General features: G+C 49.1%; 1 protein-coding gene across 2 annotated transcripts in view; it reads right to left on the reverse strand.

Annotated features, from left to right (window-relative positions):
* Window positions 1-4009: 4009 nt before the first annotated feature.
* LOC144738160 (uncharacterized) overlaps window positions 4010-21466 on the reverse strand; it is a 443570-nt gene continuing 426113 nt past the window's right edge. Inside the window, exons 1-3 of one of the 2 annotated variants that reach the window (XR_013589150.1) lie at window positions 9098-9170; window positions 7869-8059; window positions 4010-4053 (exon numbers count right to left, since the gene is read on the reverse strand). The gene's annotated coding sequence lies outside the window, so the exon portion shown is untranslated. Of the gene's footprint in view, window positions 4054-7868; window positions 8060-9097; window positions 9171-21466 lie in introns of those variants that run through there. The other variant, XR_013589149.1, reaches the window with a different exon arrangement.

Raw genomic sequence — 21466 nt, forward strand, 5'->3', positions numbered from 1 at the left:
TCGCCGAAGTGAACCCCCGGCACCCAGACGCGGACCCCCCACCGCCAAGCGGCGACCCGAACGTGCCGCCTATGTGGACCGAGCGTGTGAGGTGCCGCGACTTGCCGGGTTTAGTTGGGATGACTTGTGGGCCTGGTCGTCGTCCCGACGTGGTCCCGCGGCGCGCTGACGCGGAGCCCGGCACCCGACTGCGACGTGACCCCGAAGGCCGCAGTTGTAGCAGACGACGAGGGACGTCGTAGGTTTCGGTTGCTCCAGCTTGCGGGATGAACGTGTGGGTGAACGACCTCCCGTTCTCCACTCCCCCGGACGCGATACAGCGAAGGCCTGCTCCCGATCCGCAGCTGGCTGAGGCTCGGCGATCGTGGCGGCCGGTGCCGCGTTCCCGGCCAATTTGCAGACGACCGTCGGCTTGCGCTTGAGGACCTCGTACGCGTGAATACTCGTGGCGATCGCCAGGGAGCAGATATCCATTTCGTCCGCCACATTGATGGGGACTCCCAACTCGTGGGCCAACGCCAGCAGCTGCTCCGTCACCATGGCGTCCTTCCCCTCCTTGTCCATGCGGGGAAAAGCTGCGTCCGCCAGGGCGAGCAGCGCCGTGCGATAGGCGAGCGTTGTTTCTCCAACCACCTTCCGCCGATCGTAGAATTGGTGGCGGCAGGTCGAGGGCGGGCCGAACACCTTAGCCATCAGGTGTAGCGCGGCCTGGAGCGTTGAGCGAGATGACCTTGGGGCCGATGTGAAGGCTGCAAGCGCGTCGTCGTCGAGCATCGCTGGCAGAGCGCGCAGGGCAGTGGTGTCGGACCACCCCGATATTTCTTGATGTGCGAGGAACCTTCGGTGGAAGGCTCCCCAGTCGCCTCCGTCTGCCTTGAACGCCGACAGCGCGGGCAATCGTTGCTGGAGGACTCGGTCGTCGTCGTCGTCGGAACGATTTTCCCCCGCGCCACTGTGGTTGTAGAAAATGTCGGCTCTGTCAGCAGTCGCACCCTGGAGAGCTCCGGCGCGCGCCGATGACGCGGGCCGCGCTGAGTGGAGATCTCCGGCCACGTGGTGTCCCCGTTTCCCGCCAAACAATGGCGGTCCCTCAAAAACGGCGCCAACTTCAAAACTTTTGGCGCGAAGCGCCTTCTGGCGGGAACTCTCCAGCCGCGCCGCCTCCTCCAACCCCGCAGCCGTCCCTCCGCCCGCTGGAACGGAGATCTCCGCCAAAACTGCAGCGGCGGCGAGCAGCAACTCCGCCAGGCGGGAGTGTGCGTCCTGTAGGCTGGTGTCGGAGGCGAGCTGGGCGTCGGCCATCGCCGCGAAGTGCTGCATCGGCGGCAACTCCTCGTCCTCTCCTCCCGAGGTTGGTGTCTCCGGTACGCCGTCGTCTTCCCGATCTCGCTCGTGGGTGCGGGTAGTCTTCCTAGTATCCATTCTTCTTGAAGACAGGTTTACTTCTGACGCCAGTTGTAATGTAGTAACTCGGCGGGAGACGACTTCACGGGTAGCACACTCTTTATTTCACCAACTTCGTTTCACAGGTGACTAACACTCACTGTAGTATCTCGGGTGACTAACACCCACTTGGTTACTCGGGTGACTAACACCCACTTGGTTACTCGGGTGACTAACACCCACTTGGTTACTCGGGTGACTAACACCCACTGAGCTACTCGGGTGACCAACACCCACTTAGCCACTCGGGTGACCAACACCCACTTAGCTACTCTGGCGACTAACGCCCACTGAGCTACTCGGGTGACCAACACCCACTTAGCTACTCTGGCGACTAACGCCCACTGAGCTACTCGGGTGACCAACACCCACTTAGCTACTCTGGCGACTAACGCCCACTGAGCTACTCGGGACACACCCTGCCGGGGTGTCCGTCTCGACTGTGGGTCCCCCAGTCCCGACCCACATGGGCGTCGGACCACGGGTCCCCCAGTCTTGCCTCCGAGCCACACAGGGCCCCGGTCCCTACAAGGACAGCGGGACTAGGGGTCTCGGGGCACTACGTCTTCAACTCCGTCTTCGATCTTCAACTGGTTAACAACAACAACCTCGAGTGCTCTCGCGCGTCCCCCTTTATACCCCACCTGCGGACGTCGCTGAGAGCACCCATCCTATTTGACCAATCACTGGGCGCTGGCTACGATCCTGTTTTCCCACATCCCAGCGCGCCTCACCACCCACGCCGCGCCGCCCCGTCATCCGTCACTCCTGGCGCGCGCGTCCACACCACGCCCACAACGCGTGCCCAACCCCGCACCCCGTGCCGCCCCGTGATCCATCACTGTCACTGTCGGCGCACGTCAACACCACCACTACATATACAACATACTCTTCGAGTGTTTGTGACGAGATGATACAAAACAACTGAGTTGCTGAGGCGATTAAGCAAGCACCATACAAATGCTAAAATTATTATAACATAGTATAACAGAGAATGCTTCGGAGCTTATTGGCTCTGGCTCCTGGTTAGAGATCTACCCAACCCACAGGTCCGCAAATACTGGCTGCTCTTACTCTGCAGGTTGAACCTAGGAATTGAGTGTGCAACTTCACGTTATTTTAATTAAAGGCCTGTGACAAAGGTGCATCTTTTGGAGCTTCATTGTCTCAAGCTTACACATCTACCCGGTCTCCATTTGACTTAGTATTGTCTAAGAAGTCCACCCACACCTCCACTTCCACAAACTCCTGGGAGTTGCCTCGCTCTGCCTCACAGTCAGAATTCTCCTCCTGCTTCACGTTGCCTCCATCGCTCTTCACCATCACTTCTTTACATTTCACCTCTTCAAAATCCACCTTGACACATTTTATTGCGTCCAAGCTAGAATTAAATTCTGGTTCTTTTTTCAGCAGGGATGGGCTCATTGCAGCACTTGGATTTACACAAGCCGATTTCAGACTCCGCTCCTTGAGGATCATCTGATGCCTGTGTGTTCTCTGGTGTCTTTGAAGATGTGATAACGTTGCAAATGCCTTCCTGCACAGAGTGCACTTGAAGGGTTTAGCTCCCGTGTGCATTCTCTGGTGGCTCTGAAGATTTGATAACGTTGCAAATGCCTTCTCACACACAGTGCACCTGAAGGGTTTCTCTCCAGTGTGTGTTCTCTGGTGGCTCTGAAGATGTGATGACTGTGCAAATGCCTTCTCACACATAGTGCACCTGAAGGGTTTCTGTCCTGTGTGTGTTCTTTCGTGGTCGTGAAGATGTGATGACCGTGCAAATGTCTTCTCACACAGAGTGCACTTGAAGGGTTTAGCTCCCGTGTGCGTTCTCTGGTGGCTCTGAAGATTTGATAACGTTGCAAATGCCTTCTCACACACAGTGCACTTGAAGGGTTTATCTTCTGTGTGTGCTCTCTGGTGGCGCTTAAGATTTGATAACGTTGCAAATGCCTTCTCACACACACTGCACTTGAAGGGTTTCTCTCCTGTGTGCATTCTCTGGTGTATTTTAAGATCTGATGACCATGCAAATGCACTTCCACACACAGTGCACTTGAAGGGGATCTCTCCTGTGTGCATTCTCTGGTGTGTTTTCAGATGTGACAACGTTGAAAATGCCTTCTCACACACAGTGCACTTCAAGGGGTTCTCTCCGGTGTGCGTTGTCTGGTGTATTTTAAGAAGTGATGACTCTGTAAATGCCTTCTCACACACAGTGCACTTGAAGGGTTTCTCTCCTGTGTGTGTTCTCTGGTGTCTCTTAAGAAGTTTTGACTTTGCAAATGCCTTTTCACACACAATGCACTTGAAGGGGTTCTCTCCCGTGTGTGTTCTTTGGTGTGTTTGAAGATATGATGACTTTGCAAATGCTTTATCGCACAAAAGGCGAAAGGTTTCTCTTCCGTGTGTGTTCTCTGGTGGATCTGAAGAGTTGATGACTGTGCATATGCCTTGTTACACACAGTGCACTTGAATGGTTTCTCTCCTGTGTGAGTTCTCTGGTGCTATGTCAAACTTCCAGTACGATCCATGCTGTCTGCATACTGGTTGCATTGTTTCCTTCTTGTACCGAGCTGCGCCGAGTCCCTTTGCTCCATCAGACCAATTCTGCAGAAGAAGAGTCAGAGGAAGCGTCAGTTGCAGACAGAAAAACATATCCACACCATCTACGTCAGTATCAAGGCACAGAGGAATGCATATACACAGTCACACATGACATACACATCTATACTTATTCATATTTTCATGATATAGTGAAAATAATTCCCCAATTCATCACGCGGGCTGTTAAGGCACACAATGAGAGGGCCAATGGTCATAAATATGCCTGGATACCCTCGTGTCTTCAAAATGAATGCTTACCAAAAACTCCAAGCACACAATTTCGGTTGTCTAGCTACGACAGGAATATTTATTTAAGAAAAATTAGCTAACATAGCAAAGGCTGTTGAAAAAAAAATTATTTGTATTATGCAGAAATGTATAAATTAATGTTCATTTGCAACTTAGAGGTGTGAAGCCAGGCTCAGATGAGCTTGAACGCAAGGATGAACAGATCTAACTTCAGCTGCATATGTGCAGTGTTAATTTCCTGACTGTTTCCATTATTATAAAATCTTGTTCTGTACCTGTTGAATTCCATGACGAAATGGGGCCTTGCATATGTTCTACAAAAAAATCACCTCAGTGGGAAAATCTTGACTTAAAACTTTTGTGATAGCGGGAATTCATATTCTTTGGCTATTTCGGTAAAGTCACGTAGATAGAAAATAATAATACAAATAAAGTGAATAGAAGAAAAAAACCTACTAATGTAGACTGTAGCCTGGTTCTTAACCTCGGTGAGCGTACTGGCAGTCTATAATGTAGACTATTGCCTGTTTTTTTGACGAAACCTTTGCAATGGACTAGACATTTGCAATGGACTAGACCTTGGCGATGGACACTCACAGCTTTGTATGTAAAAAAGTCCAGGCAGCTTCCACATAGTGTTACAGAGCCTAATGAAAGAATGCTGCTAGACTAATTTGAAGTGAGACTTTGGATGCCAAACCAGAGCTGGTCGTGAACACATAAACCAGGTATAGGAGCTCCTCCACCACGTGTAGAACGACCTGATTATTCATGGAGAGCTGAGCAGGTGCAGTGTTGTATGACATTAAATTCCCAGGGAGGTGTTCTTTGGGTCTTTTGGTAAAGTCACGTCACTTAACCGAAAGACCCAAAGAATATGAATTCCTGCAGTTACGAAAGCTTTTGGTCAAGATTTTCCCAGGGAGGTGATATGTTTGTAGAACATATGCAAGGCCCCATTTCGTTATGGAATTATCCAGGTACAGAACAAGATTCTCCAACTCAATATCATTGAGTAGCCATGACCAGATCATCAACATGCGTAACAAAGTTGACCAGCAGGGGACAATCCCTTGACTTCAGCCAGGCATCGATTAGCATATCATTGTTACTGTATGAAATGCAATTTTTTATAGGGCCATTGTGAGCTTCTCAAAACACATCATTATTTGAAAATGCTACGTAATGTAATGCATGGGGCCAGAGGGAATTTCGGCCACAAGCCATGTTGAACAGGAAAGGGATCCGACTCCTGGTCACACAGCTTTAGATGGGCCTGCCTAAAATCATAAAAATCCTCAACGAATGTGAGCAGAGGCAGAGATATCTAAAACAAAAAATAATCCAAAACCCCAAGCCTCTTTATGGTACTATAGGCCGTAATTACACCAAGAAAGCAGAGATCTAGTTTCTGCTGAAAATCCGTACTCCTGTGCTATAGCTGATGGACAGAAAATACAGCAGCCCCTTGAATAGCGCGGAGGTAACATTCTTGGAAAGTGCCGTGCGAAAGCTAAAATGCCGATGTTCAATACTAAAGCCTTACCTAAATAATGGGGTTAGGTAAACGGCATATAAAATATACATCACAATTTAAATAAGTACTGTACTGTATGCCCAATAAACTAAATTATTGAAATAAACGTCGAGAAACCGTATACAAAACATTCCAAGATGAGTATAAATGTATATAAATAAAGCAGACTTCCTGTGTTTTTTTGAGAACCAAATTGCGCCAACACTATGAAACCTACACACCCCAAATTTTCCATGTGTACTCAAGGGTAAGTTATGTTTTCACGCAATTTTTAGCTTACCTGTTCACCTTCAACACCTGTAACACCTGCACACTCCAACACCCCGCTGCTGCTATATTTTTTCTCATTTACCACATTATCCTTACATATTATCAGGCCTGCATTTTTGCCACAAAATTCATTCACTTCCGGCTCCTTACTGTCCTCTCTGCACACACACGGCTCACCTCTAATATACTGCAATATTTCATCATGGGACCTTTGCCAGTACCAAAATATGAGAACAGGTTTTCCCCGTTTTTCTGGCAACAAAACAGGTGTTAAGATGTTAAAACACCAAACTGAAACCTTTTACAAGGAATCATGTGTGCATTAACCACAATACTTGTGGTCAGAATGCAAACAAAAACACTCTAATAGAAAATTCATGGTCTGCTGCTGAGGCAGACTGTTTTAAAAGGTTTGAAATGGGTGTAGCCCAAGGGTCATAAAGAAGTGGCCGGGGCAAGTGATGATAATGTAATAAATTAGCATGTTAATGTGAAATCGAAAAGTGGTGCAATCCAAAGCGGCCTCCCTACAAGACAGAGAAGGAGCGAGGCTCTACCTGGGAAAACAACAACTACCACCACGACAACGATGTGAATTTCTCACTTCGGATCTCAGTGAGCACGCATGAAAATAAATCACGCTTGCTAACACAGAGCGCACGCCTGGGATACACTGCCGAGATCATCGATGACCTCGCCACCGAGAAAATTCAGCATTATCTGACAAGCACAACGGGGTGGCAGCCAGATGCGAACTGCCCATATCCCCCATTTAACACCCTTACCGAGCACGCGCACATGTGTGTGTGAGAGATTTGCTCGCGAGCGTGCGGAATTCCGACGGCTGGGACGGGATAGAACCATTGCAAGTCTTCTTCCAGAGGAGAAGGTGAGGGGGGGGGACGAGGGAGCCTCCGGGACCCCGTGGGACAACCCCAGGATGGGTGGCAGGGATACAGACCGGCATAGGAGATATCGCAAGCAATGCGACCCAAGTACACGAGGAGGTAACCCAAGTATGTGGGGAGGTGACCCAAGTACACCTGAATGTGACCAAGCTGCAGTCCACAGCGGAGATAGTCCAGTCCGAGGTGGGAGGGCTGCGCTCCATGGGGCAAACCAGGCGAGTATCTCAATAAGAGGCAGAACTCGAACAAATGAGCACTTGGAGGGTAAGGGGGAGTGGGCAAGGGGCCTCTTATGGAGCCACCGCCCTTCCCCGTGCATGCTATCTATGCGACCAATGGGGGCATCTCGTGAGAGACAGTCCCCAGATCGCCCGCGCGAGAGAAGCACCAGGGTTAAACACCAAGGCCTCCCTAAAGAGGGGACCACAGAGGGCTGCAATCGACGTGGTCCCAACACAAATAAACTGTCGTGATAATGGTGACGAGTGACCCCCACGCAGATGCCGACAACAACACCCCAGAATGCGGCGACTGCGGGTGACTGGCTGCGGGAGCTGGTGGCAGGAATAATGGGGGCCACGTCGCTCGTGGAAGGGCAGGTGAACAGGCGGCGTACCCGTATTCTGCTGGACACGGGGGCGGTAACGTCACTCGTGAGTGCAACACACTGCAGCGTGGTCGGGGTTGAAGTGGGCCGCCGACAGGCCCCGGATTGTGCGCTGCACACTGCAAGTGGAAGTGGGATGGGACTGCTGGGGAGGGTCACCCTTAAGGGTCGCCTCGGACACCCGGTGTGTAACCAGGAGTTATACGTGTCGAGCGTGTTATTCCACGAGTGTATTTCAGGTACCGACCTCCTGGGAAAGTTGGGGCTCAGCGTGCAGCCCTGCCAGCGATGCGCCACCGTGGAGGGCAGCAGGGAGCAGATTTCTTTCTTGGGACAAGAGCCGGGTTGCCCTCGCTTCGAGCCTGTGGCCGCTATCCTGGCGTCGGCCGTCACCGTCAGCTTTGGTGTTCCACTGGGTTTTCCGTTTTTCTCCCAAACCTAAACTCAAAATATATTTGGTGGTGGTCAAACAGTCCAATGCAGGACCCTCCTGAAAAATAATCTTTAATTGCTAAATAAGAAATAAAATTGGAAAACCCTCAAACACAGTACACTATTTTTATTTTACCAGGTGAGGCCATCTGAGCTGCATAGCTCTTTTTCAGAATCGACCTGGACACAAATGATAGCTCAACTTAGTTTGTTATAATATGGAAATGTTTTGCAGCCAAATTCTCAAAATGCATGTTTCTAAATGTGGAGAAAAATCAATGCCACTACAGGTATTGTGGTCTATGCAAACATGACTCCTCGTAAAAAAGGTGTCAGTTTTGTTGCCAGATAAAAGGGTAAAAAAACAATTATCATAAAAATAGTTGTTCATGGGTCTCAAGGGTGCATCAGCAAAACCAACTCGGCAGAACGCTCCCGAATTAGAGTGCTGAGACTCATTGTGGTCATGTACTCGAGTGTAAACCATGGTGGCTGGGAGATGTTAACTGCCTCTCCTGGTTTACAGGAGGTGGTGGGTTCGATCCCAAACCCTCCTGTATATTTGCAGTTTGCGTGTCTCTCTCTCCCCGTGGTCGCGTGGATTTTCCTCCGGATCCTCAGGGTTTTCCCCTCCACATTAAAAGTCAACATCACCACGCGTTTAGAGTATTTGGCCGACAGACATTTCCACACGTTGATAAGCCACTTTGTTGTGGGAAGGTCGCTTCTGAAAACAAGAGCGGTATAGCAACTGAAGTGGGCTTGGCCTGGTAGGATAATAAAAAAAACGAAATACTTAAAAGAAACTAAGTTTCAAAGTAGTGAGCCAGATGAAGACAAATTAAACTTAAGCAGATAATTAAAGCAAATGAAATCAGGCGAGGGCAGGAGGCAAGGCCCCGAGTTGTAATGTTCCAGCCTGGACATCGATTCCATACTCGCTCCTACTCAATTGATATCCCTACGAGAGAGAGGAGCGAGGCTCTACCTGAGCAAACAACAAGCACCACAACAACAACAACCACCACGATGTGAACTTCTCACCTCGGATCTCAGTGAGCGCGCGCGCGGTGCAGCAGCTTCCGGATATATCGTGACGTCACGCGGCAGCAGGTGACATGACGTCACTAGCGGGTTTCAACACACAATCCCCTCCCCCAACAAGCAGCGGTGTAATTTAATAAATTATGATAAGCCTGGCCCATGTGGGGTGATTGGGCTTGGCTGCTAAACCGGGTGCAATGAACTCGCGACGGTTTTCCTGAATAAATTATGTTAATGAATCGCCAATGACTGGGCGTTGCTTTTGCCAAAAAAGGATTTTTACTGGAACGGAAATCGACAGTGACCAACTAGACGTGACGTCATGCTCAAAAGCGCGGTAGAGGGGGGGTTGGGGGGTTGAATACCTTGGTGACATGACGTCACTAGCGGGGTACAGCTCTCCCTGGCGTCTCAAGCCGACAAGTTAATGAGTGGTGACGTCAGAGCGAGATCAGGGTTAGAGTTTAAGTTTATTTAGATTACATTTATATTGCTCCCTCTCTTGAACAGAGACCCCTTGGGTGCGTGAGCTCAACAACAACGTGAACATTATTGTGTGTGTACACTGTGTGTGTACAAACTGTGTGTGTGTACACTGTTTTGTGTGTGTACAAACTGTGTGTACACTGTGTGTACAAACTGTGTGTGTGTGTACACTGTGTGTGTGTACACTGTGTATACAATGTGTATGTGTACACACTGTGTGCGTGTAAACTGTGTTGGCACAGTCGGGGGTACAGGTGGTGCATCGGCCAGTCAGCTGAGTCAGTCGACCCATGGCACCTGAGTCAAACCCGTGCACATAGCCTGGCACAAGCGCCATGGTGACGTCACCGCCACTTAGTGGCGAATGGCGGTTGTTGTTCTTGTTACTGTGTGTGTCCGGAAAAACAACCCCCTACCTCCTCGTGGTGCCGGACGGGCAACGTTATCGTGGACAGTGCTGTGGGGGGAGGGCCAATTCCTATTAGACTTTCCCCTGGGAGCTCTGGACGGGTGCGAGAGGGTGGTACTCCCTCCACCTTCAATAAATTACAACTAAACCACGTCTAAGATATCTAATTAATAAGCTTGTGCCGGAGGCCCCGGGGGGACAGGTGTCTATGACGTCTCCTGCTTAAACCCCATCTGACGGAGCTAGGAGATTGAATCTCTACCTCCAGAAACAACAAAAAACCACTACGGATGGCCACGTGGAATGTACGAACGCTCACTGCGGAGGAGAGGCTGCCACTCCTCTGTCGGGCACTGGACCGGTACCGCCTGGATCTCTGTGACATTCAGGCGGTCCAGTGGACCGGCTCTGGCTCCAGCCACTATGAGTGTGGACAGTCCTCTGCTCAGGGCAGGAGACTACTAAACCACAGGGAGTGGCTCTTCTTCTGAACAAAAGAATGAAGGCGGTGTGGGAGCGTGGCGGTGAGGTGTGGAAAGCTATGAGCCCAGACTACTTTGGGCTCGCCTTCCCATCAACCGGAGGTGAGGAGTGGTGGTCGTGGTTACTTATGCCCCCACTGAAGACGAACATCTGTGGAGAGATGCAGGCAAGGCCGATGTGTCAGATGCCTTCTATGACCTCCTGTCACAGGTGCTAGCTAAAGTGGCCCCTCGGGATCGAGTCATCTTGTTGGGTGACTTCAATGCCTGAGTTGGTCATGATACTGGCACTTGGTCTGGAGTGATTGGAAGGCTTGGGCCAGATTAGCTCAATAACAACGGCAGGAGGCTGCTAGATTTTTGTGCAGCCCATGGGCTTGTAGTTACCAACACGCTCTTCCGGCATCGCCGGGTCCAAGCAAGAACATCTGCTGGGCTACATAGTGACGGACCAGCGGATGCGAGCCCATGTCCTTGACACCAGGACCTACCGTGGAGCTGATCTGCCCTCTGACCATCGACTTGTCATCTGTAAGATGCGCCTGCCATTCTTCCACTCCGGTGGTGGGTGTACACCCAGGACCCCTTTCCAAACTAAGGTGGCCTGACCTCAGCTAGCTAATGAAAGTTGCAAGCGAGAATTTCATCATCGCTTGCGGCTGGGGTTGGCATCGCCCCCCACTCCTCCAGATGTCGAGGGTAAGTGACTCATGCAGGTGCAATGGCTGCTTAAGTATGCAATCTAGACCTCCCCAGAAACCCTGGCTGACAGAGGAGGTGTTCAGGGTAGTTGAGAAAAAGCGACAGGCCCACTCTAATTGTCTACAGCATCCCACGTCAGAGAAGGAGGAGGCTTACCGCAGCCTTCGCTTGGACGTTCGGAGAGACGTGAGGCACTGCAAGGATGGGTGGTGGTCGCGGGTTGCTGTGGAGATGGAGTCTGCCTCAATGGCCCGCGATCACAAATCCCGATTTAACTCCATCAAAAAAGTATTCTGCAGCGCCACACCTTTTACCATCATTTTGGGAAAAAACGGTGATCCAATTTCCGACTGCCAGGAACAGGTTTGCAGATTTGCTGAGCATTTCTGTGAAGTCCTGGGGGAGGGGAAATCCCTCGACATGGGAAACATCGTGGGACAAAGTGGAGATGATCCTACGGAGGCTGCGGTGCCCCAAATATTTGAAGAAGTCACCCCCTATGAGTGGCTGGCTGAGGTGCCATCTGTTGAGGAAGTACTAAAGGCGATCCAGAGTCTGAGACCAGGAAAAGCACCGGGCAGAGATGATCTCCCAAGCGAAATGCTGAGGGAGGGTGGCGTTTGTGCACAGACTGCCCTACATGACATCATAACAACAGTCTGGACCACGGGACGGGTTCCGCAGGACTGGAAGGATGCCCTGGTGGTCCCCCTATTTAAAAAGGGAGCCCGCACAGACTATAACAACTACAGGGGCATCTCACTCCTCAGTGTGCCGGGAAAGGTCCTGGCAAAGATTATTCAACATCGCCTTGCTAGGCACGCTGAAGAGAGGCTTGTGGAGCCTCAATGTGGTTTCAGGAAAGGGTGGTCCTGCACGGATGCCATATTTTCTCTCCGTCTGCTACAGCAGAGGTATAGGGAATTCCAACAAGACTTACATCTCTGCTTTATTGACCTGGTCAAGGCCTACGATACCATCAGGAGGCCTGGGCTCTGGGTTGTTCTTCGTGCTTTCGGAGTCCCTGACCCTCTGCTCACGATAATTAGGACCTTCATGATGGTGAGTGGGCCTGCGTAAAACTGTGTGGCCGGGAGTCGGAGCCATTCGCTGTACACCTTGGGGTGTGACAGGGATGTCCTCTCGCTCCGACATTATTTAACATCTATTTTGACCAGGTAGTTCGTGAGGCCTTCAATAGCTGTACAGAATGAATTTCCATCTGGTACAGATATAATGGGAGGCTGATCGATGCTCGGGTGCGGCCAAGGGATGGCTCCCTATTGCTCAACCATGTTATGTATGCCGATGATCTGGTAATCGCTGCTCACTGCTGCTAAACCTACAGCTTGCCTCTAAGAGGTGGGGCCTTACCATCAGCCCCACCAAATCTAAGCACCTGCCAGGGTATTTTGTACAATGGGACACTCCACACCCACAACTCCCAATTGGTGATGGGGCAGTTGTGGAGAAAGTGTAAAGTTTCCCATATCTGGGCAGTGTGCTTATGACCGGCTCCGATTTAACAGCAGAAGTCTCGCTCCGAATCAGTCGAGCGGCATTATAGTTTCATCGGTTGCGTAATGCTGTGCGGAAGCTACCTCGTCTGTCGCTCCGCACGAAGCTTCAGGTCTTCTCGGCCACAGTCATTCCCTCCCTTCTCTACGCTTGGAAAACATGGACCCCCTAATGGAACATCTTCGCTGGTTACAAACATTTAGGCTGGCCTGCCTACGATCCATCCTGGGTTTAACCAGGCTGGATTGTGTGAGAAGCTCACAAATCCTTGAAAGATGTTGATAAAGTCCCATCGGTGAGCTCCTCCGGCAGGATAGGCTGCGTTGGCTGGGCCATGTAGCCCGCATACCAAGTCACCGCATGCCTAAACAGCTTTTGTTTGGCCGGATCGAGGGGGCTAAACGGGCGCGGCACGGGCTAGAGAAGAGATGGAGTGATGTGCTACAGGAAGACGTGGAGCTGAGTGGACTTGCCGATGACTGGTACCAGCGGTGTCAAGATCGGCCTTTGTGGAGGAGGCTCGTGAAGGACTCTACTGGGCAGTTGGAGGCAGTCGCCCTCCAACAACAAAGGAGGGCAGAGCAGCGACGGTCACAACGAGTGGAGCGCAGGGTGGCTAAAGCACAGCAAGTTGGCAGAATAGGGGGCACAGGTGGTGCATCACCCACTCATCTCAGTAAGTTGACTCGTGGCACCTGGCTCTGCCCCGTGACCTCCTGCCAGCGGGCGTTCGACACTTCATGTGGCCTCAAGGTGCACATAGCCTGGCACAAGCGTCGTGGTGACGTCACCGCCACTTAGTGGCGAATAGTGGTTGTTGTATACTGTGCGGGTACACTGTGTTTCCGCTGTATGTGTACATAATACGTCTACACTGCGTATGTGCGTACAGTGTGTGGGTGGTCCGAATCAGTCGGGTGGCATTATCGTTTCATCAGCTGCGCGATGCTGTGTGGAAGCTACCTGGTCTGTCCCTCCGCACGGAGCTTCGGGTCTTCTCGGCCACAGTCATACCCTCCCTTCTATCGGCATGTGAAACGTGGACCCCTCTAAAAGGACCATCTGGACCAGTTAGGAACATTCAGGCTACCATGCCTACTCAGATTGAGGGAAGCCAGGTGGTAGCACATTCTCTATTTATTGCAGAAGTTCAAGGTTCAAATCAGACAGGCACCCCTGTCTACTCCAGTAATATTAACCAAAATATGCACCGTCTGCTTAACAGCGGATGTACACATACTATTGTGTCATTCAAAACGCAGTCATTGCATGTTAGTGTCATGGTCAATATTTGGGTAATTCCAAACATCCAGAAATTACATAATGGAGATTACACATCAATTATCGTCCCCTACTGACAGACTCATGCCCACATGAAGGCTGGTCCAGGGCCACCTTATGCCACACAGGTGCAGCAGCCTCTTGGGGGTGCTCTTAGAGTGTTTGTGATGAGATATTATACAAAGCTCCGAGTTTGAGGCGATTAAGCAAGCGCCATATAAATGATAATATTATTATAACAGAGTGAATGCTGGGGAGCTTATTACCTCTCGCTCCTAGTTAGAGATCTACCCAACCCACAGGTCCGCTAAAACTGGCTGCTCTTACTCTGCAGGTTGAATCGAGGAATGTAGTGTTCAACTTCACATTCTATTCATTAAAGGCCTGTGACAAATGTGAATCTATTGGGGCTTCATTGTCTCAAGCTTACACATCAACCGGGTCTCCATTTGACTTCGTATTGTCGAAGAATTTCACCCACACCTCTACTTGCACATACTGCTTGGAGTTGCCTCGCTCTGCATCAGAATTCTCCTCCTGCTTCACGTTGCCTCCATCGATGTTAAGGTCTTATTTTGGAGTTGAATCTTCATCTTCACATTTTATCTTCAATTATTCGCTATTCACCATCACTTCGATTTCAGACTCCACTCCTTGGGGATCTTCTGATGCCTGTGTTCTTATCTGGTGTCTGTGAAGATGTGATCATGAATGTGCAAACGCCTTCCCTTACAGAGTGCACTTGAAGGATTTATCTCCTGTGTGTGTTCTCTGGTGTTTATTAAGAGCAGATGAAACTGAAAATGCTTTGCCACACACACTGCACTTGAAGGGCTTTTTTCCGGTGTGTGTTCTCTGGTGGCTCTGAAGAACTGATGACCATGCAAATTTCTTCTCACACACAGTGCACTTGAAGGGTTTCTCTCATGTGTGAGTTCCCTAGTGCTGTGTCAAATTTCCAGTACGATCCGTGCTGTATGCACACTGGTCGCATTGTTTCCTTCTTGTACCGAGCTGCGCGGAGTGCCTTTGCTCTATCAGACCAATTCTGCAGAGGAAGCGCAAATGCAAACAGAAAAAAAATATCCACACCATCTACGTCAGTATCGAGGCACAGAGGAATGCATATATACACAGTCACACATGACTAACACGTCCATACTTGTTCATATATTCATGATATAGTTAAGATTCCCCAATTCATCACACGGGCTGTTAAGGCACACAATGAGAGGGCTAATGGTCATACATATGCCTGGAAACCCTAGTATCTTCAAAATGAATGTCAACCAAAAACTCCAAGCACACAATTTTGGCTGTCTGGCTACAAAAATAAAATTTATAATAATCAAGCAAACATAGCAAAGGATGTTGAAAATACGACTATTTGTATCATGCAGAAATGTATAAATTAATGTTCAATCGCAACTTAGAGGCGTGAAGCCAGGTTCAGACTTGTTTGAATGCTTTGATGAACAGATCTAACTTCAGCAGGAAATGTGCTGTGTTAATTTCTTGACTTTATCCATTCTTATAAAAAGTTCCAGAAAAAAACAGAAATAAACAATTGTTTTGATTTAACCTGCGAGTTCAATGGAGTTAATATATTATACACGAGATACAAACTTGACACTGTCACACACTGGCATGGTAAAAATGGGGTGGTGTGTCCAGAACCATGCCTGGCCGACTTCATCTGCTCAGTATTAATGTTTCCTCACTTCACCATGTAATTAATTGAGGATCAATCAACATAGAAGTCCATAATAAGTTCGGCTTTCACTTATCAATGATGTTTGCTGTCGACGATTATCAAACTCTAATTGTTGAATTCATAATGCAGTGATATAACTGCGCCACCGCTCCTCGCATAGATAAAGTCTTACATACACATACATTGCACGTGGATCATTAACAAGTGCTATAAATAACAGCCACCATTCAAATCAGATGCTTACCCTGGTTTCTCACTGTCCATGGCTCCGCCCCCTACCTGCCTGCTAACCCGTCTGTGTTGTGTGTGTCTTAACTGCTATCTCCGCCTCGCTGTGCGCTGCGTTGCACCGCTAGCTGAGTAGTTAACCTCGCGTCCAATAAACCCTCAGAGCCAGGATGAACATCTGACTCCAAACGTCATTTATTGAATTTAACGAGGTAAAACTGGTAAGAAAACAGCACAGATACAGCATCTGTTAATACCCGGAAACACCAACACAATGAATGAACACCACATCATCATACCATTGTCTTAGATAACATGTTTCTCAACAATAGATCCTGGATGGACCAGGCCCCTACATTACCACTTAACAGCTAGACATGAGCACAAGCCGGTGCGTTGCATACAGGCACATCTTGTATTCATCACACTGCACCCCAAATGTACAGTATTACACATAACACTAAATTGTGGATGAGATATTTCGTCATCCTTGCTCTCAGGATCGCAATGAAGTTACTTGGGTACAAGTTTGACTCGATTTATTAAATTACAAGTAACATTCACAATATGAAAAGTACAGTAGCAGGCTTCGTTGTTAACTAGCACTCGTATTTATCATAAAAATATTACAGCATTATAAAGGCATTTACATCATTATAACAGTCATTCTAACATTATAACAGCATTGCCAATATAAGAACATAAACGGACTTACAGACAATGCTTCTTAAAGTCCCACAATGGACAATTGCGGCTGGCTTCACTGGGACGTGATGTGTGCCGCCATCTTGAATTATGTGTGTAATGGCCGACGCCTGCGTGGTTTAGCGGGAATCTTAAATCACAACTTCCTGGTCACGTGACCAAAATTAGCATCAAAAACAGGAAATCCCTGTGTACATACGCCCCTCCCCCATCTGCCGTGAGGCAAAACCCCTGCAGTGAGGCAGAACAGTCTATAATCTGTTGCCTGCTTCTTTACCTCACTCAGTGTACTGCCAGCCTTTCATGTCGACTGTATCCTGCTTTTTCAGCTGCTGACCATGTTGCCAGCTTTTGTAGCAATGCTTATGTCATTGAGTCAGCATACTGGCAGTCTGTAATCTAGACTGTAGCCTACTTCTCAACTTACCCGTACGTACTGCTGCTCTTTAATGTAAACTTATTTCATCTTATTTCTTCACTGCATTTCTATTGTTTCGATTGCGCACGTCACGCTATTTACTGATATGTAGTACTACGATGCCGATTAAAATGTTATACTGCTAAATACGTTGGATTTTCTTAGCAACAGCCCATTGCATTTCGTCTATCGTTTTGTGACATTCGTGGGAACATCACCCATTTAAATTTTTCCGTACCGCACCTTTACTTTCCACCAAAGCGGGGAGCATGCAGGGAGGTTCAATGTCCCAAATATTATTGACCTTGCTTTCTTACGGTGGGTGAGGAACATTGTGAGAGAGACATTGTTCTTCCATACCAAGAAAACACCATCGCACAATTTCTTGACACTAACGGAGCATACGATTCCCTACAATAACACATTTTTCTGTCGCAAGGCCAAGATGGGTACCACGTCAAGATTCATCCAATTGCAAAGCTGCAGGACAAAGACATCTTCACGAAACTGTCTCCTCTAAAAAAACGTATATTCCTTCGTGATCATGGACAGAGGAGGACACCACATTATGGTGCGCCAACCTTTTTCACCAGTATGTTGTCGATGAGTATGCCACATTCTATTGAATCAAAACCGCCTGCGTGTGAACAGTATGCTCATCTCTGGGACTTCATCAATGCCGAAGGAGATGCAAACTGTCACAATGTGAGCTGATTAGTTATTTTGCCTTCATCTTTCACAGGTTCACCAAGATACATGCATGAGAAGACTCGGGATGCCATGACGTACATCAGCCAATATGCCACTCCCCATCTCTTCATCACCTTCACTTGCAATCCCAAATGAAAGGAGATCCAGGTTTACCTTTATCCAATCCAAAAGCCACCAGACAGACATGACATCTTAGCGAGGGTCTAAAATTCAAAGTTTATGACCTCATGATGCTTATTATGACCAACGAAGGCGACATGTTTGGATAGGCAAGCAGTAACTTGCACACCATTGGGTGGCAAAAACGTCGTCTTCCTCATGCTCACATTTCGCTATGGATGAGGGAAATAATTCATGCAAGTCACATTGACACATTTATCAGTGCTGAGCTATCTCACCCCCATCCAGACCCTGCCCTTTTTTATGTGGTCTGCAATCAAATGGTCCATGGCCCATGTGTCCAGTTCTATCCAAATGCGCCATGTATGCAAGACCACAGGTGTACCAAGAGGTATCCACGGAACTACTTGAAAGACACTCAGTCGGCCCATGATGGCTATCGTCACAGACATACTGAGCATGGATTTCAAACAACGCTCAGACCTGCCACTAACTCGCTAATTAAGGTTCACAACCGGTGGATCATTCCCTACTGCCCTCTTCTGTGCAAGATCTTCCAGGCCCACTTTACCGTGAAATTCTGCTATTCTAAAAAAAGCCATCAATTATGTTTGCCAATACATCAACAAATGCTCGGACATGCCTGTCTTTGCCTTACAAAACAGAGGGGCAAAGTGTGCATGAGCTTAACCTTTTTTTCCAAGGAAGATACATCAGCAACAATGAGGCCATTTGCAGAATTATTGGCTTCGCCATCCATGACCGTTCCCCCACAGTCGTCCATTTGGCACTTCACCTCCAAAATGGTCAACACATCTACATCACCAAAGGAAATTCCCCACAACAGGCCCTGGCTCCACAAGATACCACCCTTATGTCGTTCTTTATTTGGTGCACAAGTGACCCATTTGCTGCCAACCTGCTCTACCATTAAGTTTCCTCCTACTATACATGTGTAATAAAGGATTTCGCCGACACACTGCTGGGTCTCCGTCTCTCTCTCTTTATTCTCGTTTGACTCTCGCACTCCGCTGGTCCCGACAGCGGACCGACTGCTCCTCTCGCGCGCCCCGCACGCGCCTTCTGTCAGTCGCACCGCTCCCCGCTCCCGCACACCATTGGCTGACGCTGTGCTCGAAGCGTCTCCAGCCACGTGGCTGATGGCGCAGGTACCCTCCGGCCACCCAACGTGGTCCTGCTCGGTGACTCCACCAACTGACCCGGAGCCCTTTCCGGATCCCACTTATATTCCCTTCACCACGTGATCTTGTCTCCACCCTCTCACCACGCCCTTCACCGAACCTTCCAGATCCCGACAGCCCATAGCGCCCCGCTGGCTCCGCCCTTAGGTTCCGCCCCTGCTCTCCTCGCATCCGATTGGACCGGAGGTGAGCGGCGGACCTTCACGTACGCCCACATACTGGGCCCTGCCCCCAATACCCCGGGCCGTATGATTGGCCCAGAGCCGAGCAGCGAAACCCCGCTTACGCTCGCATTACACATGGACTGCTAAAAAAATTGGAAGCGACGTGCTGCTGTTGGTGATTCTGATGGCTTAGGACGAGTCTACACAGTTCATCCCAAGGCAGTGGCCTCAAGGTGCACATGGCCTGGCACAAGCATTGCGGTGACGTCACCACCACTTAATGGCGAATAGCGGTTGTTGTCTCTATCAGCGTCAATCCAACCATATTCAACTACTGTCAGTAGCAACACGCGCATGTTCAACTTCCACGGCCAACGACTACACGCGACTCAAACTTGCTCCGAGTTTCTGTGTATCTGGAACTTCTTTCACACCATACATAGCCGACCGTGCTCATCTATAGGTCTCTGTGTGTACGTTGAACGTCTTTCACACCATACGTAACCAACGGTGCTAATCTATGGATCTCTGCGTGAGTCTGTGTGTAGAACTTATTTCGAACCATGCGTAGCTGTCCCTGCAGAGTAGGAGCGACTGGTATCTGTGGAGCTGTAGGCTGGATAAATCTGTCGGCAGGAGCGAGAGACAATGAAGCTCCCACGCATTCACTCGTTACCAACATCATATTTCCACTCATAAGTCGCTTGCCTAATTGCCTCAGCAACTCAGTGTTTCGTATCGAATCTCATCTCAAACAATCTAAAGGTGCCCCCTAAGTGGCAGCTGCACCTGTGTGGCACAAGGTGGCCCTGCACCGGCCTGCACGTGGACATGAGTCTGTCGGTAGGGGGCGATCATTGACGTGCCATCTCCATTGTGTAGTTTCTGGATAATGTTTGGCATTACCCCAATGTTGACCCGTGACACCAACATGCAATGACCTGTGCGTTGTGAATGACACAACGCTATGTTTTACATCTGCCGTTAAGCAGACTGCGCATATTTTTGCGAATGTTCCTGGGGTTGCCAGGTGTGCCTGTCAGATTTGAACCTTGAACCTCTGCAAAAAACAGAGAATGCGCTACCACATTATTGGTTCTTTTGGTAAAGTCACGCAGATAGAAAACGAACAATAATATATAAAATAATAAATAAATAAAAGTTGGAAAATAATAAATTGGTGAAAAGATGCCATTGGTCGACTGACTGAGATGACTGTGCCCCCCACAGTGTACACACACAGTGTACACACACACACAATGTACACACACAGTATACACACACAGTGTGAACACACACACACAGTGTACACACACAGTATACACACACACAGTGTGTACACACACACACAGTGTACACACACAGTGTACACACACACGCAGTGTACACACACACAGTGTGTGTGTACACTGTGTGTGTGCACACTGTTGAGCACACTGTGTGTGTAAACTATGTGTGTGTGTACACACTGTGGGGGGCACAGTCATCTCAGTCAGTCTGATGTGTACACACACAGTGTACACACACACAGTGTGTACACACAATGTACACACGCACAGGGTACACACACACACAATGTACACACTGTCCATGTGTGTACACACACACAATAATGTCCACATTGTTGTTGCTGAGCTCACACACCCAAGGGGTCTCTGTTCAAGGGAGGGAGCAATGGAAAATTAATCTAAATCAACTTAAACTCCAAACCCGCTCTGTGACGTCTTCACTCAGCATTACCTCATCGGCGTGAAACGCCAGGGGGGAGGTGTACCTCGCTAGTGACGTCATGTCACCAAGGTATTCACCCCACCCCGTCCAACGCGCCCTTGAGCGTGACGTCACCTCTGCCTGGGTCACTTTCGTTATCTGTTCAAGTACTATCCTTATTTGGACAAAGCCACACCCAGTGACTGGCGGCTCATTAACATAATTTATTCGTATAGTCACTGAGAGTTTTTCTTGTTCATGTTTTTGTTTTTTTGTTTGTTGCGGTTGCACCCGATTTAAGAGCCGAATGGCTCACAGGGCTATACCAAATAAATGAAACTTGAAAAAAAAAGTTACAGAGCCGCTCATTGTGGGAGGGGAGTGTTTTGTCCGTGCAAGTGACGTCATGTCACCTGCTGCTGCCGCGTGACGTCACTAGGTAACGGAAAGTTGCCGCTCCGCGCGGGAACTGAAATCCACGGTGAGAAATTCTCATCGCGGTTGTGGTGGTTGTGGTGG

The sequence above is a fragment of the Lampetra planeri genome, chromosome 78, assembly GCF_965212315.1.
Source record: "Lampetra planeri chromosome 78, kcLamPlan1.2.h2, whole genome shotgun sequence".
NCBI lineage: Eukaryota > Metazoa > Chordata > Hyperoartia > Petromyzontiformes > Petromyzontidae > Lampetra > Lampetra planeri.